Source organism: Mobula hypostoma, chromosome 4, assembly GCF_963921235.1.
Source record: "Mobula hypostoma chromosome 4, sMobHyp1.1, whole genome shotgun sequence".
Taxonomy (NCBI): domain Eukaryota; kingdom Metazoa; phylum Chordata; class Chondrichthyes; order Myliobatiformes; family Myliobatidae; genus Mobula; species Mobula hypostoma.
Genome location: NC_086100.1, coordinates 40526006 through 40543114, shown reverse-complemented (window position 1 = coordinate 40543114; position 17109 = coordinate 40526006). Strand labels below are relative to the sequence as shown.

Genomic DNA, 17109 nt, shown 5'->3' with positions numbered 1-17109 from the left:
CCGGGTTTTCTGCAGCGTGAGTCTGCAGCTGTGTGTTTGTGGGGAGGTGACACTGACTCACCGAGTGAGCTGCGCCATACTCGGACCCAACCACCAGTCGCACATGGTTCTTACCGGCGTTTCTTCCCCTTCCAGCACTAACGTGTCAGTTCAGGCTCATACAACAATACCACCCGACAGTAGTTTTCCCTTTTCCCCCACAGACAACATCGGGGTGATGAAACATTAAGGTTTTTCCCATTAGTGTCAAAGTGGGAAAAAAAATTTATTGCACTCCCCCTCCCTCAGACCGTGTGAGTTACATTCCACTGTAACCAACTCCCATATGGTAGCAAGGGCCTCGGCGCAAGCCTCCGACCTATCTGCTGGAATCGTGGGTCCGACCCTATCGCCGCAAATAAACTCTGCGACAGGCAATTTTCAGAAAACCGAAGACACCCCCTTCCATATCACCATTTCCCCCCGCCCTAGAACAGGGGAGGGAAGGGGCCCCAACCCAAGCGGCCTGCTCTCAGTCACGCCTGTCTGGCCTGGCCCGGCCCGGGTGTGCAAGCAGGCCCTGGGCCGGCACCCAGCTGCTTCGGCAGGCTCGCGTGGAAAGGCCGGCAGCCACACGCGGCCCCTACCGGTAGGCATGAAGCCAGCCGGCGTTTAAAGGCACCTTCTCCCGGCGTGAGGGTCGAGGACCGGGAACAGGCAGCGCCCGAACCCGGCAGCTGAATGACCGAGCTCGGGTACAAAAGGATCCGGGAGCAGGATCCCTATGCAGCGGCCTCCCACCGCCAGGCCACGGCTCGCCGCTCCGGGAATCACAAGCACGTCAGGGCGTCCTTACCCGGGAAGTACTCGCTGCTCTTCTGCTTGAAGGCGTTTGATTTTCCCTTCTTCTGCCCTGCGAATCATAAAAATAACAGAGTCAGGCCATAGCTCGGAGGGCGGGGCAGCCGGCAGCGGACACAGCAGCGCAATATGGAAGTATTCACACCGAGGATGGAGGCGGATCGTGGAACACGGGGCAATAATGGCGTACCTTCCTCCTCAGTCCGCAAAGCCGGACGATCGGCTACTTTCGGGGATTTCCGCTTCTAGCGCTCCGGAAAGGAAGGCAGGGGCACGTGACAGCGCCTGGGCCAGCGGAGCCGCCGCTTGCTTCTGCCAACAAATGGTTATCCTCGTTACAATAATGCGACTGTTCGGCACTTTACAAACAATAATAAGCCTCTGCCAATAACAGTCCTGTAAACCTGCACCAGATTTGTGTGTGTGTGTGTGTGTGTGTGTTTTGCATCGGACAGCAGCAATTACTTTTGCAATGTAACAGCAGCGAAAAAAAAACAGAAGAAAACGCTTATCAAGTGCAGGCAACATCTGAGAAGAGAAACATCAAAAATTCCAGATCATTGGCCTGTCACCAGGAGAGTAGCATCAGCGCCTGGACACCGTCCCAAAGCGAGTAACAAAATGAAGAACAGAACATCTGCTTTTCCATTAACTCACCAGAGTTAAATAACTCATCCAAATGCCATCCTAGGTTAACTGCTGTAAGTTGTGAATCCACAGATGGAAGTGTTCACAAACAAGCTGAGTTAAACAGATTGATCAAAAATGTCAACAGAAAACACTGAAAATATTCAGCAGGTCAGGTGTAGAAAGAGTAACAGAGTTAACATTTCAAAAATGAGATGCTTTGTCAGAATGTTCCAACAAAGGGTCACAGACCTAAAGTTCAATTGTGTTTCTTTCCACACATGCTGACCAACCTGAATGTTTCCACAATTTTCTACTTTGATTTCCAATTTCTAGTATCTCCACTTTTGATTAGGTTTGTGGTATGCCAAAGCACAGAACCTAAATGAAGATAAAATACCATATACATGTCCGAACCTCATGTTCTTCCATTGTTTTGGGGTCATGTACTATTTATGAGCTATATTGCTTGGAATTGTTCGGATCAGAAATGTTTTGATTTCTCTTTCTTTCCCCATGGAAGGAAAATTTACCTTCCCTAATGATACAGATGAAAATAGGACGTGGACATGGAAGGATTTATTTGTAGATGTGAATCTATTTCCTCATGTTCTATAAAACAACATTTCTTAGTAGACTTGCATTACATTGTACTATATAGTAATGTAGAAGATAGCATATTATCTTTTACAAATGTATTTTCTTTTACAATTCTATATTTGAGACAACTTAGTAAAATCTGTAGCAAAGCCTGCATGTCACTATATGGTCATTACTGGACATGAAGTAATATCATACAAGCAGTGACAATGTATAAAGATATCAAAATCTAGTAATTTATTATTAATATCTCTTTGAACGGACCGTGATCATTGTACAATATACAGCTACTATACCAAGTAGCAACCATCCCTATTCACAGCGTGCAGTCAGTTTATTCAATAAGACATACAGGAGCAAAATATACCAGCTAGTTAAGTGGTGTCGCAGCAACAACCTTGCACTCAGTGTTATTAAGACCAAAGAGCCAATTGTGGGCTTCAGAAAGGTTGGGATGAAGGAACACGAACCAATCCTCATTCGATCAGAAGTGGAGAGAATGAGCAATTTCAAGTTATTGGGTGTCAAGATCTCTGAGGATCTAACCTGGTCGCAACATATTGATGCAGCTATAGAGAAGGCAAGACAGCGACTATTTTTCTTTGGGAGTTTGAGGTGATTTGATTTGTCAGCTAAAACACTCGAAAACTTCTACAGTTGTACTGTAGTATGGGGAGGGGGGCTACTACACTGGATCAAAAGGAGCTACAGAGTGTTGTAAAATTATTCAGCTCCAAGGTGGTTACTAGTCTCTGTAGTATCCAAGGCATCTTCAAGGAATGGTGTCTCAGAAAGGCGGTGTCCATCATTAAGGACCCCCATCACCCAGGACATGCCCTCTTCTTATTGTTACAGGTACAGAAGCCTAAAGATACACCTTCAGTAATTCAGGGACAGCTTCTTCCCCTCCGCCATCCGATTCCTAAATGGACATTGAACCTATGAATACTACCTCACTTTTTAAAAATTATTTCTGTTTTGGCACTATTTTTAATTTAACTATTGAACATACATACATATACTTAATGTGACTGGTTTACTTATTTATTTTTTTCTATATTATCATGTATTGCATTGTACTGCTGCCATTAAGTTAACAATTTTCACCACATACTGTGTGTCGGTGATATTAAACCTGGTTCTGATTCTGAACAAGTAAAAATTGCCAAGAAAAAAAAACACACTGGTTTTAGGAATTGTTCTTAACAGAAATTTGTGTTTTAACCTTCATTGCATGAACCCACAATTGATGCATCAGTTTATCGTACTTCTAAAGGATATTCACAATGAAACTCAACAGAACGCACCATCTAAATCGTACAGGTTAATTAGGCGCCTGATATCTCACCCTTTTCCATCACAGTCTGTATTTTGGATCTGAAGAGGTCTTCCTGAAAAGAGGAATGGTTTGTTCTTAACAAGACTTGGGTCTCATTAACTGAATTGGGAATATTTACATATTTACATTATTTACAAGTTTCCTTATCCCCCAAAGTGAAGATATTTTAATTATGTCACAATATACTGACTTGATGTCAATAGCTTTGCCGTGACATCATAAAGCAGCCTAACTGCCTTCAGAGTTTAAATTTTAAATGGTTAATGGTTTGCAAATTATGTACATTTATGTTCAAATAATATGTAACTAAAATTCAAAATACACTTTAGAATCAACACAACCCACCTCTAATATGACAAGTACTGATTTAATTCTGAGGTAAAGATTATGGATGGAGCAGAAAGTATTTATAAACACAGCATGGTGAATATCACCACAAGTCAATCAGTTGTGAGAAACTCCATTAGTGGGATATAATCAGCCTTGTGCTTTACGGAGGCAGTGAAGAGTTTATTCCTTTTCTTCCCCCAACACACAGGATTGAGGGAACTGGAGACTCTTCCACCCTCCAACAAAAGCCTGTGCCCCTCAGCTATATGGAGTACTTCGCCATGTATTCAACCTGAGCCTGAGGCTCCGGAGGGTTCCTGTGCTGTGGAAGACGTCCTGCCTCGTCCCTGTGCCGAAGACGCTGCGCCCCAGCGGCCTCAATGACTACAGACCGGTGGCATTGACCTCCCACGTCATGAAGACCCTGGAGAGACTTGTTCTGGAGCTGCTGCGGCCTATGGTCAGGCCACACTTAGATCCCCTCCAGTTCGCCTACCAGCCCCGACTAGGAGTTGAGGATGCCATTGTCTACCTGCTGAACCGTGTCTACGCCCACCTGGACAAGCCAGCGAGCACTGTGAGGGTCATGTTTTTTGTCTTCTCCAGTGCATTCAACACCATGCGCCCTGCTCTGCTGGGGGAGAAGCTGACAGCGATGCAGGTGGATGCTTCCCTGGTGTCATGGATTCTTGATTACCTGACTGGCAGACCACAGTACGTGTGCTTGCAACACTGTGTGTCCGACAGAGTGATCAGCAGCACTAGGGCTCCACAGGGGACTGTCTTGTCTCCCTTTCTCTTCACCATTTACACCTCGGACTTCAACTACTGCACAGAGTCTTGTCATCTTCAGAAGTTTTCTGATGACTCTGCCATAGTTGGATGCATCAGCAAGGGAGATGAGGCTGAGTACAGGGCTACGGTAGGAAACTTTGTCACATGGTGTGAGCAGAATTATCTGCAGCTTAATGTGAAAAAGACTAAGGAGCTGGTGGTAGACCTGAGGAGAGCTAAGGTACCGGTGATGCCTGTTTCCATCCAGGGGTCAGTGTGGACATGGTGGAGGATTACAAATACATGGGGATACGAGTTGACAATAAACTGGACTGGTCAAAGAACACTGAGGCTGTCTACAAGAAGGGTCAGAGCCATCTCTATTTCCTGAGGAGACTGAGGTCCTTTAACATCTGCCGGACGATGCTGAGGATGTTCTACGAGTCTGTGGTGGCCAGTGCAATCATGTTTGCTGTTGTGTGCTAGGGCAGCAGGCTGAGGGTAGCAGACACCAACAGAATCAACAAACTCATTCATAAGGCCAGTGATGTTGTGGGGATGGAACTGGACTCTCTGACGGTGGTGTCTGAAAAGAGGATGCTGTTTGAGTTGCATGCCATCTTGGACAAGGTCTCCCATCCACTACATAATGTACTGGTTGGGCACAGAAGTACATTCAGCCAGAGACTCATTCCACCGAGATGCAACACAGAGTGTCATAGGAAGTCATTCCTGCCTGTGGCCATCGAACTTTACAACTCCTCCCTTGGTGGGTCAGACACCCTGAGCCAATAGGCTGGTCCTGGACTTATTTCCTGGCATAATTTACATATTACTATTTAACTATTTATGGTTTTATTACTATTTATTATTTATGGTGCAACTGTAACGAAAACCAATTTCCCCCGGGATCAATAAAGTATGACTATGACTATGACTATGAAAAGGCATGTTACAGCGCAGGTGATGTTACTCTCCATCCATAGCTTACAAAGGGCTGTGATCTGATGCATTGTTTTCAGCTTATTACACACTGCTGCCTATTGTGTGCTCTACTGTATAACAATTGTAGAATATTTTCAACTAAAATTTTTTGTTTAGTGATGTAATTTCATATTCTGATGCCAACACAATAAAGTAAAGCTCTACATCTATTTTTTTTGCCATGTAAATGTCTTTGGGATCAGTAGGTATTCTAATGGCAGAGGCTGCTTTAGCCGAGATTCCCTGTCAAGGTCTAGGCTGTCTTGTCAGGACAGAATAGTTGAAAAGCTTTTCAATTGAATTATCAAACCAATGCCTCATCTACTCCTTCAGGAATATGGTAAAATTTACTTTCCAATATTTGATAAATGAGCTGTTGGAATTATCCTGCCAAATATTTAACCCTCATCAAAATATTGTTAAAAAACGGGAGATTACCTGGACATTTTATCATTTCTGTTTGTAAGAAATTGCATGTTTTCAGATGCTTTTTGCTGCTTTGCAAGAGAAACAACACTTCAAAACTACATCAATGACAGCAAACAACAGGAATACTGCAGATGCTGGAAATTCAAGCAACACACATCAAAGTTGCTGGTGAACGCAGCAGGCCAAGCAGCATCTCTAGGAAGAGGTACAGTCGACGTTTCAGGCCCAGACCCTTCGTCAGGACTAACTGAAGGAAGAGTTAGTAAGAGATTTGAAAGTGGGAGGGGGAGGGGGAGATCCAAAATGATAGGAGAAGACAGGAGGGGGACGGATGGAGCCAAGAGCTGGACAGGTGATTGGCAAAGGGGATATGAGAGGATCATGGGACAGGAGGTCCGGGGAGAAAGACAAGGGGGGGCAGAAACCAGAGGATGGGCGAGGGGTATAGTCAGAGGGACAGAGGGAAAAGGAGAGTGAGAGAAAGAATGTGTGTATAAAAATAAATAACGGATGGGGTACAAGGGGGAGGTGGGGCATTAGCAGAAGTTAGAGAAGTCGATGTTCATGCCATCAGGTTGGAGGCTACCCAGATGGAATATAAGGTGTTGTTCCTCCAACCTGAGTGTGGCTTCATCTGTACAGTAGAGGAGGCCGTTGATAGACATGTCAGAATGGGAATGGGATGTGGAATTAAAATGTGTGGCCACTGGGAGATCCTGCTTTCTCTGGTGGACAGAGGGCAGGTGTTCAGCAAAGCGGTCTCCCAGTCAGCGTCGGGTCTCGCCAATATATAGAAGGCCACATCGGGAGCACTGGACGCAGTATATCACCCCAGCCGACTCACAGGTGAAGTTTCGCCTCACCTGGAAGGACTGTTTGGGGCCCTGAATGGTGGTAAGGGAGGAAGTGTAAGGGCATGTGTAGCACTTTTTCTGCTTACAAGGATAAGTGCCAGGAGGGAGATCAGTGGGGACAAATGGACAAGGGAGTCGCGTAGGGAGCGATCCCTGCGGAAAGCGGGGGGTGGGGAGGGAAAGATGTGCTTAGTGGTGGGATCCCGTTGACAGCAATTCCAATGACAGCAAAGTACTTTGAGAAGGCATGAGAAGTGCAAGTCTTTCATTCTTGAATGGAAAGTATGTCAGCAAGCAACAACATTAATAAATATCACAGCATTTTTTAAGTTTGGTCATATTCAGTTTCATAATATTATTTTGAAGTATCTTGGTGCATTGTAAGGTTCGTTGTAAATGCATTGCATTCATTGCTGCTTATCAGTCAAAAGAATAAAATCTGCTTCATTAGTTAGCACGACCAAATTTTATTTTGATATTTAGGTTTTCTTTCACCTAAACAAATCAGTTTTAATAATTAGCAATTGCTAATTGAGTGTTCCCTCTGAAAAAGAACATACTGTAGAATGTTGAACATTGAGTACAGGCCCTTTGGCCCATGATGGTGTGCTGACCTACTCTAAAATCAATCTAATCCTTTCCTCAAACATAACCCTCCATTTTTCTATCATCCATGTGCCCATCTAGGAGTCTCTTAAATGTCCCCAGTGTTTCGGTCTCTTCCACCACCCCCACAGCAGGGCATTCCACGCACCCACTACTCTGTTTAAAATATTTACCTCTGACATCCCCCCCCCGTACTTTTCTCAAATAACCTTAAAGTTATATCCCTGAAAAACCCAGAACAATTTAAATAAAGTTGTTATATTACACTTCTGTTGTAATTTAATACCAATGTAAATGGTTTCTTTCAACAGATGTTTCAGTAAACAAGCATATTTACGATACATCTGTTTGTTAGGACTCTGCAGTGTCTGTCAAATTTAGCTGATGACTACCTGAATCTTAATGAACTGAAAGTAAGGAATGCAATCATCCCGTTGTGCTGAATTGACTGATTCAAGCAGGTAGAGACAATGGAGGAAGTTGTTATTAGCCTCAATGTTTCACAGCAAAATTTGACAAGATCCCTGCTCCTCATTTTTTTTTTGAATGACTCCAGCTCACCAGCCGCGTCCCCGAAAGTGACTTACTGAATCATGCTGGCTGCAGCTAGAGTCCAAAGCAAATAGCCGGGTCCCCACTACCTAGAGCTAGATGTGTGCAGATTGTCTGAGTGACGGATGCCACATATGATGCTCCACTTGATCATTCCTCATGTCATGCTGGAAATCACCCAATAATAATACCACATAAGTCAGATTTGCTAGAGTGGGGAAGCTCCCTGTTCGGTTCAATAGGGATTCCTAGCCAGGAGAAAGTAAGATATTTGAAAAATAGTTTAATTAAATTATTTAATGCTTTAATCAAATAACGTTTAAATCACTAAATAATTTATTAGTGAACAATAAGGTGATGGAAGAATTCAGTGGTCAGGCAGCATCTGAGAAGGCAAAGCAATAACCGACATTTCAGACCAATACAGACCATATAGAGGGAAGAAAGCCAGCGTAAAAGAGGTGAGGGCAAGGGTAAGGCAGGAGCTGCAAGGTGATAGGTGGAACCAGGCGAGGAACAGAACGGAGGGCAGATGGAACCAGGTAGGAGGAGGGGAGGGTGAAGGTAGAGTGAGAGGCTGGCAGGTGATGAGAAGGAACAAAGAGTAGCAGATTCCGGAATCTGGTGAGGAAAGTTACAGTAGAACTGGATAAGAGATGGATGATGGGCAGATGGAACCAGCTTAGGAGGAGATCTTGAGTGGCGTGCCATTTCAATTCCCTTTCCCTTTCCCGCATCGGCCTGTCCATCCTCGGCCTTCTCCGCTGCCAGGGTGAAGCCAAACTCAGAATATTCTGCCTGTGTAGTCTACAACCCAATGGCAAGAACATTGAATCTTCCAATTCAGGTAACCCCACAACTCCCGAACTCTTTACTCTCCTGGTCTAGGTTCTGTCACCCTCTTGCTTTCCAGATGGAATTGGAGCTGAATCTGGCCACACAGAGGCTTGCCTTCCTCATTCACTTTCTATTCTTCTCTTTCATTTTGTCGCTTATTCTTTTTCCTCTCGCTCCTCTCCCTCCTCCCTCTAAGAGTTTTTAACCCTCGCCATCTACAGTAGCAAGCATCCTTGTAATAATGAAGTGTTTTGGCCCAAAGCAACAACCATCCATGTCCCTCCACAGATGCTGCCCGACCCATTAAGTTCCTCCAGCAGCTCAGGTTTTCTGTACCCTGTAATGATATTGGATCAGGTCCTTCCAGCGAATAACCCATCCAACTTATGTAGATTACATCTTCCCAAAAACTGGTACCAATACTCAGGAATCTGAATCCTGCTCTGTGGAATATCTATCCTTCTGCTCTTACCAACATCTGCCCTGTGGGAAATCTAAAATTGTTACCCTGGTATTGTCTACCAGTTTATCTTTTATCTCTATAGTCATTCCCCTTTATTCACCAGTGTTGTTAGTACCTCTATGTACCATGGCCATGACCCCTTCCAGAATGTCCTACAGCTGCTTTGTGACTTCCTTGAACTAAGAACTGAGAGGCAACATGGCATCCTAGAGTCATGCCATCTCCCGACAGTATCCAAAATGGTTTGTCTGTTTGAGAGAGGGATGGCCAAGGTGACCCTGGATTACTTGAATGGTTGTCAGCCATTCCCTCCCTGCCTGAGATATGACCATCTCTCTAAATGAGTTAGCCAGAAAGATGTCAGGTTCACAATATGCCACAGTAACTTCAGCTACAACTATAGCTCCCAAACGCAGATTCCCACAGCTGGAGACACTGTGTGACACTCCTTGCTTTTCCACATTTTGCAAAGAAGCATACTGTGTAGCTGAGCTGTCCAGAACCAACTGCCACAACCCTCAGCACAACGCTATGACTACTCTGATCATTATGCACTAAAATAAACTGCTTTTTTTCATTCTAATCATGTTCTTTCTTGTAAAAATTGGGATAATTTATGGTGAATTTATGTTTTTCATGTGAATGCTGCTTACCATCGTATTGAATTTATTTAAATCTTGCATCATCCCACAACATGGAGTAAAAGTCTCTGTGTTATGACTCTGTTGCAATGTACAGACATGTGAATTTAAAGGTCTAATGGCTTGTAGAAAGAAGCTGTCCCATAGCCTGTTGGTACTGACTTTAATGCTGCGGTACCGTTCGCCAGACAGAAGCAGCTGCAACAGTTTCCGGTTGGGGTGACTGGTGTCCATGATTATCTTCTTGGCCTTCTTTCTGCACCTGCTGCTGCAAATATCCTCTATGGAGGGAAGTCCACATCCACACATGCTCTGGGCTGTCCGTACCACACTCTGCAGTGCCCAGAGATCAAAGTTGGTGCAGTTCCCGTACCAGGCAGTGATTCAGCCAGTCAGTACGCCCTCAGTGGTGGCCCTGTAGAAGATCTATGTGCCTATGATGCCAGTCATGTTGTTGCAAGTACATTTCTTATGGGTATACTTATGCATTTGACTGTAAACTCAACTTTGTCTTTTTGACTTTGAAAATCATTCTTAACCTTCTAAAACAAATGATATTAATTACAAAATGTTTTACTCTAAACATTACTTCCTCTAACTATAGATTTACTTTCATTTTTACCTTTAGCTACTGAGTGGTAGAAATATTCATCTGATCCGACTTCCCAATCAGCAACCCCACTCTTTATCACTCTGTACCTCTACATCTCTTGTAAACTCGAGGAGCCTTTACCCACTGCTTTAAGCTCACACAACCTGTTCCCTCTGCTTAAAACGTGTGACTTACTCTGATTGTAGGATCTATCTAGCCACTTCAGAGACCTGGACATATCATATTGATCAGATGTTTTGTGGAGTACTAATGCAATAAGTTGTTTTCAATACAGTGGATATTAAAATAAAGTATTAGTTGATTTTTTTTTTGCTGAACACAGAAATGATCTACTGCATGCAGGTGTAAGTGTATCTTCTTGACATGAAATTTCATCTGTCCCCAACTTATATATTGTATATTGAGTATCTATGACCTCTTGGGGCTTTTCAGAATCATTGGTATAAGATTGTTCTACCACCATCAATAACTATTCCTAAACTAACACTATTTATGGATGTTGTAAATGACAGTGGACTAAATATACATCCCTGTGGAAAACAACTTATCTCACCTTCATTTCATTGCAGCCCTGTATTTCTTTAACACCACTTAAACAAATGTTTAAGATATTTCTTATACTCATATAACTCTACATTCAGTCATCATTGACTTAATGAGATAATTTCAAATGAATGAATACAATAAATCTGTAGATACTGGAAATCCAAAATAAAGACGGAGTGGTGGAAATATTCAGTAGGTCCAGCAGCATCTGTGCAAAGAGAAACAGAGTGAATATTTCAAATCAATGACCTTTCATCAGTACAGTTCTAATGCATTTCAATATCAAAATAAAGCATATCTAAAGTATGTGTTTACTTTATCTTTCATGTTACTTAAAATTTCTCCATGGTTAGTCCGTATGAGAAGAATTTAGCAATCCCTATTGGTCGGTCCTATTTACCCAATATTTTGACAATATATTAATCATTTAATGTGCTATGAAGCATTCTACTAATTCATTATCAACTCAACTCAAGGCTCACGGGCCTACAATTTCTGTTGTTGACTCCTGACTCTCTTTCTGTACTTCTGCCACAATTTTATTTTCAATGGCATTTTGGATCACTATAGTTTCTTCTCTAACTTCCTTCTTTGCAAACAAATATAAATTGTTGAGTAACAGCATTAGTACCATTTCCCTTTAAATAATAATTTTAACTGACTATTCCAAACATTAACGAGGTCTTCTATAATCAAAATAGCTCAAGAAGTCTCGGGCAGAATAATATTCCATTTCTTCATTCTCCATTAACATTTCACTTTATTATGTGAGGAACAGGATTATTTTAATTTTGCATAAAATTTGTGAAAGAAGTGTCACAAATCACAGAGAAGTATGGCACAGGAAAGGGTCTCTTAGTTGTCATGTCTGTGCTAGCCATAATGCCAATCCAAAATAATCCCATCTTCCTCTATGTTATCCATATCTCTCCTTTCCCTGCCTGCCTAAATACCCTTTAAATGTTGCTATTACATTTGTTTCCACCACTTCCCTGGAAGCACCTTGTAGGCACCAAGCACTCTCTGTGTAAAAAACTTGCCTTGTAAATCTCCTTTAACCTTTCCCCCTCTCAGTTTACAACTGTGTCCTCCATTATTGGACACTTTCACCAAGGCAGAAAGACTCTAACGTCTAACCTATCTGTACCCCTCATAATTTTATATATTTCTGTCCAATCATCCCTCAGCCTCCAACACTCCAGGAAAAAAAAAACAATTCAAGTTTGTCCAACCTCTCCTTATAGCTGGTACTTCCTAATCCAGATGACATCTTGGCAAACCTCTCTGGCAGCCTCCAGATCACTCCTATAATGAGCAGCCAGAGCTCTATGCGATACTCCAAATGTATCCTGACCAGAGTTTTATACAGCGGCAACACAACTTCCTGACTTTGGATGCTTCACACCCTAACTGATGAAGGCAAATATATCTCATGCTTTCTTTCTTGTGTTGCCACTTTCAGTAAATCTATGAACTTGCACCCCAAAATTCCTCTGTACCTCAACGTTCCTAAGCGTCCTGCCATTTACTGTGTACTTTCCTCTTCCATTTGACCTCCAAAAGTGCAATTTGTCCAGATTAAACTTGGTCTGCCATTTTTCTGCCCATAACTTGAATTGGTCTATGCCCTGCTGAATCCTTTGACAACATTCCTCATTATCCCCACTCTGCCAATTTTTGTGTCATCTAAAAATGTTCTGATGAGATCATCCATATTTTTATCTAAGTCTGTATACATACACACCACCACCATTTCCCTCTGTCATCTATGGCTAAACCAGTGTTGGATCCAACCAAGTCACCATCTTAATCAGACTCAGGAGGGAGCTTGTCAAATGGTGTAGGTAATTCAAATTCTTCCCCAGTATATGTCATGGAATGTACCATAGCTTGAATAATATTAGTACAATCTAATTTTTCATTCCACTGCTAAACATTTTCTCTGCTTTTGGACAGAGAGTAGTAGGTGCCTGGAATGTGCTGTCAGAGGAAGCAGGAATGATATCAAACCTCAAGAGATATTTAAACAGGCAGGGAACAGAGGGAAATGAATCCTGTGTAGGCAGACGGAATGAGTTTAATTTGGCAACGTGGTCAGTGCAAATATGTTGGGCTAAAGGGCTTGTTTCTATGCTGTATCCAAGACATCTTCAACGAGTGGTGCCTCAGAAAGGCAGTGCCCATTATTAAGAACCCCCATCACCCAGGACATGCCCTCTTCTCATTGTTACCATCGGGAAGGAGGTACAGAAGCCCAAAGACACACACTCAGCAATTCAGGAACAGCTTCTTCCCCTATGCATTCTGATTCCTAAATGGACATTGGGACACATGAGCACTACCTCACTTTTTTATATTGTTTCTGTTTTTGCACTATTATTAATTTAACTATTTAATATATATACTTACTGTCATTGATTTACTTATTTTTCTACAAACCATTTCTACATTATCATGTATTGTTTTGTACTGCTGCCACTAAAGAAACAAATTTCACTGACTTATGCCAACAATAATAAACCTGATTCTCATTCTGATTCTGTAATTTTCGGTGTTCAGCTTTGAAAGATGTGATACTCAGTAGGTTTTGACTCAAAATTAGGAATTTAACAGGAATTTAACCAGCTGAGCATCTATTCTAAAAAAATCCATTCTGAATCTAAAAAATCTGGTAATATTTGGATTTTCAACAGGAAGTATCTATATTGGCAAAAGCTCAACTACCTGCTTTTAACTCCAAATAAGTAAACTCCAGTACCGCTCTATATGGTTGAAGTTAATGAATGAAGAGACTTTTACCTAAACATTCATTCCCAATCAGTGCTAATGAAGATTAATGACAGTAATATTGAATTTAATGGAACAAAATCTCTGGTGGAGAAAAATATGCTGCTGAAGTCAGCATATCCCCCTTCAAAGTATTTGGTAGATGCACCTTTGGCAGCAATTACAGCCTTGAGTCTATGTGGATAGGTCTCTATTAGCTTTACATATCTGGACACTGCAATTTTCCCCCATTCTCCTTTACAAAACTGCTTAAGCTCAGTCAGATTGCATTGGGATCGTGAGTGAACAGCCCTTTTCAAGTCCAGCCACAAATTCTCAATTGGATCGAGGTCTTGACTCTGACTTGTCCAGTCCAAAACATCAACTTTGTTGTTTTTAAGCCATTCCTGAGTAGCTTTGGCTTTATGCTTGGGGTCATTGTCTTGCTGGAAAGCTGTTCTTCTCCCAGGTCACAATTCTCTTGCAGACTGCATGAGGTTTTCCTCCAGGATTCCTCTGTATTTGCTGCATTCATTTTACTCTCTATCTTGCAGAATCTGCTGCAGTGAAGCATCCCCACAGCATGATGCAGCCAGCACCATACTTCGCAGTAGGGATAGTGTGTTTTTGATGATGAGTGGTGCTTGGTTTATGCCAAATATAGCATTTAATCAGATGGCCAAAAAGCTCAACTTTGGTTTATTAAGACCATAGAACCATCTTCCAGCTGACTTCAGAGTCTCTCTTCTGGCAAGCTCTAGCCAAGATTTCATGTGAGATTTGTTTTAACAGTGGCTTTCTCTTTGCCACTCTCCCATAAAGCTGCGACTGGTGAAGCACCCAGGCAACAGTTATTGTATGCTTAGTCTCTCCCATCTCGGCCACCAAAGCTTGTAACTCCTCTAGAGTTGTCATAGGTCTCTTGGTGGTCTCCCTCACTAGCCCCCTTCTTGCACGGTCACTCAGATTTTGAAGACAGCCTGGTCTCGGCAGATTTCTAGCTAGGCCATATTCTTTTCTTTTTTTGATGATTGTCTTATCTGTACTCCAAGGGATATTCACTGACTTGGAAATGTTTTTGTATCCATCTCCCGACTTGTGCTTTTCAATAACCCTTTCACAGAGTTGCTTGGAGTGTTCTTTTGTCTTCATGGTGAAGTTTTTGTCAGGACACTAACCCACCAGCAGTTGAATGATCTTCTTCTTCCTCGAGTTTTTACGGCAGTTGGCATCCACACTGTTGCATTCCTGCCATCTTCAGGATTTATTGTCCCCCACTGACCATTCACTTTAAAGCCGTCTTTCCAGTCCCGTCGCCCTTAAAAAACTAAACAACCACTTCCTCTCCTGATCACTCTCCCCACATTCCAATAAACCTTTAACACTGTTCTCTACCAGTCCTATTTTGCATAATTGTTGTAACATTTGTTGCCTTTCCTGTGCAAATTTCCTGCATGAAATAAGGATATGCTCTACTGTTTCAGTCTTCTGACACAGATTGCAAGAACCTGTTGGATGCTTATTTATGATGGCCAGAGTACCATTAAGGTTGCTGTGCCCAATTCTAAGTCTACTTATAATTACTTGCTCCTTCCGCTTTACTCCCCTACTTCTTCCCATATCTACTCTGTTCTGAATTGAATGTAAATGTCTTCCTTTTATTGCTCTATCCAAATGCTGCTGCCACTGTTGATTTATCCTTCTCCACACTATGCTCTTCCGCTCTGATTTTGATAGTCTACTGTTGACCTCTATAGATCCTTTTTTGACTGCTGCTTTTGCCAGCTTATCTGCAGTCTCATTTCCCATAATACCCGAATGTGCTGGAACCCACATGAATGCGATATTTTTGCCTTGTCTAGCCAGCCTTGAATTTGCAAACAGGATTTCGTAAAGCAGATCCTGGTGACCTCTAGCTGTACCCACCTTCATGCTTGCAAGGGCCGATACAGAATCGCTACATATCACAATATTATTACAATCAACCTGCTCACTCCATTCCAGTGCTAACAATATGGCAAACATTTCAACTGCATATACACTCAAGCAATCAGGTGTTCTCTTGCTAATTTCCACTTGATAACTTGGTACAACAATTGCAGACCGTGTTGCACCTGTTTCTGGATCCTTTGATCCATCCATAAAAATCTGTATGCCTTTATACTTACATTCCCTATAACTATGATATTCACTGAGTATATCAGCCGTCTTATTACTGTGCTTAATCTCAAGCAATTCCAAATCTACAGAGGGATTTTCTAATACCCAGAAAGGTCTGACAGGCCACACCACACTTGGACAAAACTCTTTATCGTATACACCCATATTTTTTGCTGTTTGCTGTCCTGTCCAGCCAAAACTTCCTTTTTGTGCCCTCTCCTTCTCCCAGCATGTCTGCAACACCCTTTTTGTAGGATGACTATCACCATGCCCCCTTAAATTAATCCAGTAATTGGCCTCCAGCTGTTTACGCCACAGCCCCAATGGCATTTCATTTGCTTCAACTTGGAGTGCACACACTGGAAAAGTTCTAACTGCTCCCAAGCAAAACCTTAGAGCCCGAGCTTGCATGATATCCAGTTCTGCCAGCACAGGTTTTGCTGCTGACCCGTATACAATACCTCCATAGTCTAATCTTGATCTTATTAATGCTACATAGACATACTTCAGTGATGCAAAATCAGCACCCCATTCCAATCCAGCAAGACACCTCATGACATTTAAGCAACACACATCAAAGTTGCTGGTGAACGCAGCAGGCCAGGCAGCATCTCTAGGAAGAGGTACAGCTGACGTTTCAGGCCGAGACCCTTCATCAGGACATTTATCACATTTTTACATTTACTAACTACGTATCTAACATGTTCTCTCCATGTTAATCTCAAGTCAAAGTGCACGCCCAAAAATCGAAAACTTTCAACTCTCTCCAGGTTACTTCCATACAGATTCAAATTAAGTCCCCTGAACTTTTTCCTTGTAAAGAACATGGCTTTTGTTTTCTCCACTGAAAATTTAACACCCCACTTTGTCCCCCACTCTTCAACTTGATTAATTCCATCTTGCATTTTCATAACTATATGTTCAATATTTCTCCCTCTTTTCCACAAAGCCCTGTCATCTGCAAACAATGACCTCCCCACTTCCATTGGAATATTTACGAATATATCACTTATCAAAATGGAGAATGAAGTTGGACTCACTCCACTCCCCTGAGACATCCCGTTTTCTACAACATACTGGCTTGATAGCTCTGATCCTATCTTCACCTAAATAGTTCTCCTGTTTAGGAAGTCCTTAACCCAATTGAG

The 17109-nt window shown here is 42.4% G+C and overlaps 1 protein-coding gene across 5 annotated transcripts in view; it reads right to left on the bottom strand.

Moving 5' to 3' along the window:
• Positions 1 to 1193, bottom strand: part of eif4g1a (eukaryotic translation initiation factor 4 gamma, 1a) — a 96589-nt gene extending 95396 nt beyond the window's left edge. For 4 of the 5 annotated variants that reach the window (XM_063045684.1, XM_063045688.1, XM_063045687.1 and 1 more), the window contains exons 1-2: positions 1031 to 1193; positions 836 to 892 (exon numbers count right to left, since the gene is read on the bottom strand). The gene's annotated coding sequence lies outside the window, so the exon portion shown is untranslated. Of the gene's footprint in view, positions 1 to 835; positions 893 to 985; positions 1005 to 1030 lie in introns of those variants that run through there. The other variant, XM_063045685.1, reaches the window with a different exon arrangement.
• Positions 1194 to 17109: the final 15916 nt, after the last annotated feature.